Source organism: Ranitomeya imitator, chromosome 1 (assembly GCF_032444005.1).
Source record: "Ranitomeya imitator isolate aRanImi1 chromosome 1, aRanImi1.pri, whole genome shotgun sequence".
NCBI classification, from domain to species: Eukaryota; Metazoa; Chordata; class Amphibia; order Anura; family Dendrobatidae; genus Ranitomeya; species Ranitomeya imitator.
In genome coordinates this window covers 1,016,304,193-1,016,313,035 of record NC_091282.1, presented here as the reverse complement: position 1 = coordinate 1,016,313,035, position 8,843 = coordinate 1,016,304,193, and the positions used below count along the sequence as shown (strand labels likewise).

At 44.0% G+C, this 8,843-nt stretch overlaps 1 long non-coding RNA gene across 1 annotated transcript; it reads right to left on the bottom strand.

The window, feature by feature from the left end:
- Positions 1–268: 268 nt before the first annotated feature.
- LOC138656756 (uncharacterized) lies at positions 269–8,377 on the bottom strand. The gene is made up of 2 exons (XR_011316963.1): positions 8,268–8,377; positions 269–1,585 (listed from the first exon to the last, which is right to left on the bottom strand). It is a non-coding gene; the product is annotated as an uncharacterized lncRNA (long non-coding RNA).
- Between the last annotated feature and the right edge of the window lie 466 nt (positions 8,378–8,843).

Genomic DNA, 8,843 nt, shown 5'->3' with positions numbered 1-8,843 from the left:
ATGGCAGCTAGATGGTATACCTTCCCACAGGTGAAGTATGTCCCCAGGGCTTCCCAGAGTGCAGGTGGTGGATGGTGTAAGGCGCAGTGAATAACGAGGACACAAGGGTGCAGTCTCTTTACCTTTTACTGAAGGTTCGGCATTGTTATAGCTGTTTTTCATTCTGACCCAAATGTCAGCTTACAGATCACCAGTGAGACCAAATTGTGGAGTTACGCCCGTCATTTTACAAGCGCGCTTGGAGACAAAAAGACACCTCACACATATCCTGTGAGCAAGTCACTTTTATCTGAAGTAATAGAGCAAGAAGCAATGTTTTATACCATTTACACATAATGCATTTCAATGTAACTCATGTAGCCCCCCACCATCACCCAGGGTCATACTTTATTTACCATAACCCAGAATATGTTGTACTGACTATTGGGAACATACTGAGAACATACATGATAAGAAGTACAGTCTCCTTGAAGAGGAGACCATCAGACTACTGAGTCAACAGATTCTAGTAATTCTAACACTTAGAGGCAAAAGGCACTTAAAGGCAAGGTAGCTAAAGGCAAACTAATAACCCTTCTATATCAATTTCCCCCTTTTGTAAATGGTATAACCTCTGCTACGGGGTCAGCTGATGTCCACAAAGGAGCTACTGTCTCATGGGTCTAGTACCCACAAGGGGACTTCCTACCTGCTTCGCCCATCCACCCTCAGTGTGGACACTCAACTTCCCCATCAGCAGTGGCCATACGGGGCCTATGATACACTACAGAAGGTTCAGCCTTAGATTTTTTTCTACACCTACATTATTCCATAGCTTAGGTAATATATATATTAGCGCTTTTACGGCTACATAAAAGAATAAGTAAAGCAACAAAATTTGCATACAAGTCTGTAAAACACCGAAAATAATCCATCCTGCTAGGCCGCTAAGCCAATTGGCTGGAAAAAAAAGGAGTCTCTATATTGTATTAGTCTCATTAAGAGCCTTAAGGAACCACGAAAATCTGAGTCCAAGTCTCACTTGTGCATGCAGTGTGGTGTTAATACCTTCCTTGGGTCCTGGGGTAAGGCTAAGTACAGCATAGTCCTTGCAGATACTGGGCTGTGTGCACAGATCCAACAGTCCAGCAGTTTTTGTCCTTCCGCGTCTTTTATAAGAAAAGCAAGATGTTGAATAAGTTTGTCTATCCAGTGTCTCTGTAAGGTGCAAACATCCTACCACTGCCAGCAAGGTGATTAGGAGAACCGTCATTCTGCTGGTGAAAAGATCTTTTTGCAGTGACTGGCAAGGATCCAGGTGGGCTTTCCCTCAGGTTTCCCTGAGGTGAATGTGGTCAGCTTTAAAACGGACTTTAAAACAGGCCGTCAAACCGTGGATCTAGGCTCCTTCTCACGTGTCTGTGTATGACCACCAATCACCTGGATTCAGCTGATGTACATCTGTGTATGACCACCCAATCACCTGGATTCAGCTGATATACGTCTGTGTATGACCACCAATCACCTGGATTCAGCTGATGTACATCTGTGTATGACCACCAATCACCTGGATTCAGCTGATGTACGTCTGCACTGGCATTAGGATCTGGAATGGATGAAAACACATGTTTATGCACCACATTAAGTCTTTTCTGTAAGGCCTGGACATGGGCTGTCATAGCACCGTGTTGCTTTTGTAGCACCTGTGGGAAGTACAGACCAGCCTCTGGCAAACTACTAAACAGGACTTCAAAAGGACACAAGCCTGTCTTTCTATTTGGAGTGTGTGTGACTGAAAAGAGTGCAAGAGACAAACACTCTGCCCCGCTCTTTCCTTTGTCTGCCATGGCCTTTGATTTTCCAGTTTTAAGTGTCCCATTTAGTCTCATCACTTTCCCACTACTTTGTGGTCTATATGGTGCATGATATGCTTGCTGTACTCCCAGGACCTGCATGACTTCCCTCATTATTTCTCCCGTGAAGTGTGTGTCCCTATCGCTGTCTATGGTTTCTAGGACACCATACCTGCAGATCAGTTTTTTTCATGAGTTTGTCTGCAGTCGCTTTAGTATTTGCACATTTTACAAAATAGGCTTCCTGCCAACCAGAGAAGAGATCTACACATACTAGGATATTTTTCACACACTCCTACCTTGGGTAGCTGTATGTAGCAGTCTCTGAAATGGGTAGAGAGGCCTGAGTGTCGCTTTCTTAGGGATTTTTACTGTTTTACCTGGGTTGTGCTGTGCACAGATGAGGTATGACCGTACGAGCTTTGCGGCTGCGTAACTGAAACCAGGAGCGATCCAGAAGGCATCTTGTGTTGCTTGCGCCATGATTGGGAGCAGGGATCTTGGTATATACGATTTATCCTGATTCTCCCATACTCTTTCTGAGTTCAGCTCAGCTCCCATTCTCCCAGTGTTCCTTCTCTGTTTGGGCAGCTGGAGGGATTTCAGGACATCTAGGCTCAGTGTGGCTGGAATACGCTGACTCCCCGCCACCATCCACTGCTCCCTAGGCCGCCTTGCTGCTACTTTAGCAGCCTCGTCCGTCCTTCTGTTGCCCTTTTCCTCCACAGAGTCACCGTCCGTGTGTGCTTTTTACCTTGACGATGCCAACCTGGACTGATAACGTCAATGCCTCCACTAATTGTTTCACCAGCTCTGCATTTTTAATGGGCTTACCGGCTGATGTAAGAAACGTTCTGCTTCTTCAGATAGGGCAATAATCATGGGATATTCCCCATGCACAATTCGAATCTGTGTATCTGTTAGCGACTTTACCTGCAGCAGCTCTACACGCCTCAGTGAGTGCCTTCAACTCTGCCTCCTGCACCGACATGTGAGGAGCGAGTGGTTCAGCTCGGATTACCTCATGTGAGGATACTACTGCATATCCAATGTAGAGTCGCCCATTCTGGTGGTATCTGAAGCCATCTACAAAAATAAAAAACCTCCAAATATGCATTAGGAACAGGTTTTTTTTTTTTCTTCCCACGAACATATGTAAAACCCACTGTCTCCTGACTCATTAGTTCCTATGCAGTCATGTTCGTGCGTCATGTCAACGTCTTGTCATGTTCTCTTTCCCACCTGCCAATGCTGTCACCAATTCCCCCTTTTCTGAATCCACAGGCAGATGAGTGGCTGGATTCAGAACATTATGTCTTTTGAGGGTGACATATTCAGGAATTAGTATTAGAGCACATTCAAGTCTGATCTGTCTATCCATTGACAATTTGTTTTGGATGAACTTGTACGAGTATGGCATTAATGTCACGTGGGGAACAAAATTGTCAAAAAGTCAAAAAAAAAGAAAAAGTCAGTGTGATTATCACATGCCTTTCAGTAATACAGCAGCTCTTACAGCACGTATACATATAGAAGACCCTCTAATCACGGTGTCTAATTGTGCTAAGTAGTAAGCTATCGGTCCCTGTTTCTTTCCATGGTGTAGTGTCAGTACTGCGGTAGCATGTCCACCCTGCTCTGTGAAAAATAAGAAAAATGGCTGATCCTAGTTTGGAATGTCTGACACAATGAGCAGCTTGAGAGAGTGGAAGGAATCAATTGCTTCTTGAGTGAGATTGTAGGGGTCTGATGGCAAACAGTCATAGAGTAGGGTGCATCATTTGTGAAGCAGACCTTATCTGAGGCCTACTGTAGGTCACCAAACCTAGAAAAGTGCGTAGATGCTGGTGTGACCTGGGTAAAGGGAGATTTGTATTGCCTGTTTTCTGTCTTCAGTCAGGTGTCTTGTACCTTCAGCAATACAATGTCCTAAAAATGTCACCTTTTGTTTGCAATCACGTGAGACTCTGCAACCCTTTTCTGCCAAAAAAAAAACACAGCAAGGAAACTGTAGACATCTGGTCCGGGCAGCAGAGCAAGAGGTCATCCACGTACTGTAAAGGCCCCTTCACATTAAGCGACGCTGCAGCGATACCGACAACGATCCGGATCGCTGCAGCGTCGCTGTTTGGTCGCTGGAGAGCTGTCACACAGACCGCTCTCCAGCGACCAATGATGCCGGTAACCAGGGTAAACATCGGGTAACTAAGCGCAGGGCCGCGCTTAGTAACCCGATGTTTACCCTGGTTACCATGCTAAAAGTAAAAAAAAACAAACACTACATACTTACCTACAGCCGTCTGTCCTCCAGCGCTGCGCTCTGCTTCTCTGCTCTCCTCCTGTACTGTCTGGGAGCCGGAAAGCAGAGTGGTGACGTCACCGCTCTGCTTTCCGGCTCACAGACAGTACAGGAGGAGAGCAGAGCACAGCGCTGGAGGACAGACAGCGGTAGGTAAGTATGTAGTGTTTGTTTTTTTTTACTTTTAGCATGGTAACCAGGGTAAACATCGGGTTACTAAGCGCGGCCCTGCGCTTAGTTACCCGATGTTTACCCTGGTTACCAGTGAAGACATCGCTGGATCGGTGTCACACACGCCGATCCAGCGATGTCAGCAGGAGTCCAGCGACGAAATAAAGTTCTGGACTTTATTCAGCGACCAACGATCTCCCAGCAGGCGCCTGATCGTTGGTCGCTGTCACACATAACGATTTCATTAACGATATCGTTGCTACGTCACAAATAGCAACGATATCGTTAACGATATCGTTATGTGTGAAGGTACCTTAATAGTACAATCTGTGGATGAGGTGGTTGCCACTGCTCAAGAATCCCTGCCATCGCTGTTGAATAGATGGTTGGGGAGTTCTTTCCCCCTTTGTGGGAGGATCGTCCAACAGTATTGTTTACCTTCGTGAGTGAAAGAAAAAAGATACTGACAGTCAGAGTGCAGTGGTACAGAGAAGAATGCATTTGCCAAATCAATAACTGTGAAACATTTTGACATCGCGGGGATCTGTGACCGTACGGTGTGTGTATTAGGGACAATTAAGGTCATACTCACTGTAACATCATTAATAGCTCGTTAGTCATGAACTATTCTGTAAGTGTCAGGGGAACCCTTGGGTCCTTTTTTTTTCTTAATGGGATACAAAGGGGTGTTGCAGGGGGAATATCTCTGCACTAGAACCCCTGCCTTAACATACTCTTTAATATTCCTGCTCAGGGCCATTGATTTGACTAGACTTAAGGGGTATTGCCTTAACCAGAGAGGAGTGATTACTTCTCTTGATTTATCATGACAGGGGGAATGGGCAGCCGACCCATATCAGATTTTCCCCTTGCCCAAACGGTGTCTGGTACCTGACTCTTTTCCCTGTCCTCAGACATTCTGGTGTCAGGTGTTACTTTCACTACTCTTGCCATATACACCATTTCTGCAATATTACACAAGTGTTTATATAAGTCACACATTAATGTCCAAATATTTCTACCCGTATTTGATTGGGTAGAGTACCCCTTAAAAAAACTAAATTTGATTCACAAAATGTTACCAAAAGAAAATTATATATATAAAATTACGAAAGATACTGAGTCATAAAACGGGGGAGCACAATGCCATAGGCCACAGCAAAGCACAAGCTTATTCTAAGAAAGTAGCAGCCCTATATAAATCCATAACTAACAGTTCCAAATACAAAAAGAAGGGATTTGAAAAATGCCAAATATCAATGCCAGTTGCTTGCGATAAGGTATAAGAACTGGAAAAGACAAATAAACAGTGACTATGGTTTGAGCCAATATAATGAATGGCTAAAAAAACTATATATCATATGAAGACAACCTAGAAATACACAGTAACTATACCATCTTTGTGTAAGGAGACTACTAAAACTGGCAAATGAATGGAATTAAGTATAACTACAATAGGGCATGATTTACCTGTGGTATAATGTGCACATGGAAGACCCTGGCGTCCCTCTGCCACAAGTGTTTATATGAAAAGGGGACTTGTGACTTTAATACCCTCAGGAGAGCACTGTATAGTGCCTAGACAGCACTCAACTTTGCTCCCAGCAAATTCATAGGGGTATTGTCACTAACAATAAGTTTGTAAGCACCTCTTGGCTGTCTCGTGACTCTAGTCTTTTCTTGTTTAGTCATAGGGGCTTCAGTCGCTTGTCCCCCTACCCTCACGTATTCCACAGTCTCGTCAGTAATCATGTCTGGCAGTATCAAGTCTTTGTGTACTAGTCCCAGCTGCCCCAGTGTCGGTCAAGAAATCTGTCTATTTCCCTCCCAGCATTGGTATGGTGGTCCTCAAGGCAGGACCAGGTCCGGAGGGGACACTAACAGGGCACAAATTTGTCACTGGGTTGTCAGTTTCCTAGTCTGAATTGGTCTGAGTGTCCATTTTCTCCACAATTCCAGCACTTCACTGTTTCTAAGTCCTTAGGTCCCTTACTACGTCTCTACTGTTTTCCTTGTACTCCAGCATACATGACACGTTGTCTTATCGTCCTAGTTTCTTCAACTCCTGAGCAACCTTCAGGAGGTCTTTGGATCTACATTTCTCCATTTAGGTCTGGCTGTCTGTACTGCGTCTCATAAGCCTTTTGTCATACCGTCAATGAATGTATTTACCAATATTTTAACATCAAGTGGGTTTACTGGACTGTACCCCATGTCTGCCCATTTCAGCTGTAACCGTCCAAAGTACATCTCTACTCTCTCTCCTTTAGTCACATCTGTAAAAGAATTAATTTGCATCCTAGTACGTCACCTGCTTTGGTGCTCACCAACTCTCTAGGTCTGCTCAGGTGCACTTATACGTCCATCATATTGTCTTTGTCTGTAAAATGGGAAAGGTTTGTTCTCGGGGTCAGCCAATCATTTTAGCGTAGCTAGCTAGTCAGAGGGCTTCCAGGGATAATACTCCTGTATCTGTCAGATCATACAAGTATTTCTCCAGTCTGGGTTTGTCTGACCGCAATGTTTACAAGTCCATCTGTCTTGTCTTGGTCTCTGGTTATACAAAGGTATGACCGTAGCAGTAATGTGTCGGTCATAGTCGGACTTTTGAGCATCAAAACATTCATAATACACCTTACTTCCGTCCTGCTGCACTCTCTCAGATGCCATTTATTCACATGCTATTTTCCTCATTTGTCTGTGCCTTTTTGAACATCCAAACATCCACACTCCGGCATTTTTGCCTTTTTCAATATTGGTCTCACATCTTTTACTGCTTCCTTTCCTTCTCTGTCTTTTACAATCTCTATAGCGGTTCTGGATCCCATTGGGGGCCCTGACTGCACACAGAATAAGTTGCCCATGGCTTCAACTTATCCGCTCAGACACTCACCTCTAAAAATGCCCTTTTTTTTAGTGTGCCTTGCCTTAAACCAGGGTTGCAACACGTGACAAGTCAGAGTGAGTGTCAAGATTTAGCGGGAAAGGTTACACCACCTATTTCCCAGTAGACCTAAAGGATTCTAGCGAGCAGGTTAACCACCTACCACTCGGTAGATCAGCTGGCTAGCACAGCTCCATGGACGGCAAGGTTACACCACCAATTTGCCGTAGGCTGACTGTAGCAGGTAACACCACCTATTACATCAGCCGTGCAGTTGGCTACCTCCTCTGTTGATCCTCAATTTGCTATATCAATCACTCACAGGTTTCCTCTAAAATAGGCACAATTCTTTCACTTTCAATACATACAGTACTATTGCTTTAAACACAAAATCTCTCAGCGCGCACTAAACCGAGGACAAAATATACATAGCTCTGTATCCTACAGTGCAGCTGTATGGCCCGACTCCCCCTTCCTCTGGCCCACAGCACAAAAGGGAGAAATGTCAAGCAAGTCGCGCAGGGGCTCAGCTTACCCCTCCCATCGGCTATTTCGCGCTGATAAGCTTGTTGTCTTACACACACACAAACAGAATGCAGCAGTTTTCAGACTTAATCTCTACAAAACATTAATTCTCTCGGAATTAAAAACAGTTTCTCTATACAGGCAGATCACTGCACAACTTGAATAAGCTGATTCTGACCGCGTCCGGCCAAAACACATATAGAAACCTATCCAATATCAAACCACACATAACACGGGTTTCACTGAATCTCAGTTGTAAATTAAAAATATCCACAACTCATTCATCCTGGACAATTAACAACAGTTAGATAAGTAATGATAAGTAATGATACTTATGTGATCACTCATACATACATGCTCATTCAGGGATTGTTGTTTCTTTTCCTTTCACTTTCAGTTGATTTTTACAAGAAGAAAATCCCTTATCTCAATCACTCCACCTAATTCAGCTCAAACTGCGCTGAATAATGTCTTCTGTCACATACAGAGGACCACACCTAACGGAACCCCTCATCAATCAGGGATTTATGTTTACTCCTTATACTCATTTACTCACCTGTCATCTCATTCAGAGTTCTCATAGACATACAAGGCTCACACAGCCTGCCTATTTTGCACTTTGGAATTAACACAACTCTATATAACAAAAACTGCAGCAGTGTCCACTGACACTCTGAAAGCACTTTAAGGCCAAACAACAAAAACCACGGCCTTATACAAAATACAGCTTCATATAATGTACTGCCAATCCAAAATGACCAAAATAACAACACTGCACAGAGTCTATCCCAGCTCTGTATTACACACTACACAAATACACAAACCAATTAGGATACTGACAAATGATACAGATAACAATTATCATCTTATAACTCTATTATTCAACTCTCATACGGACATAAATAGACAAAACACAAAACTCACTGGTGATGTGGATTCTTTGAACCATGTTCGCAGCCTTTTACCCAGAGGTATGGAGAGATCCAGATGAGAGATTGCAAGTGCAAAACAGGTTTGTAAGAATAATATTTCTCACCTTGCTGCAGCTGGTGTTTTGCATGCCAATCTCCCAGAAGCTCCCCCATACGGATTCCGAATAAGCTGGATACACGGCCCCGGTCGGGCGCCAAAA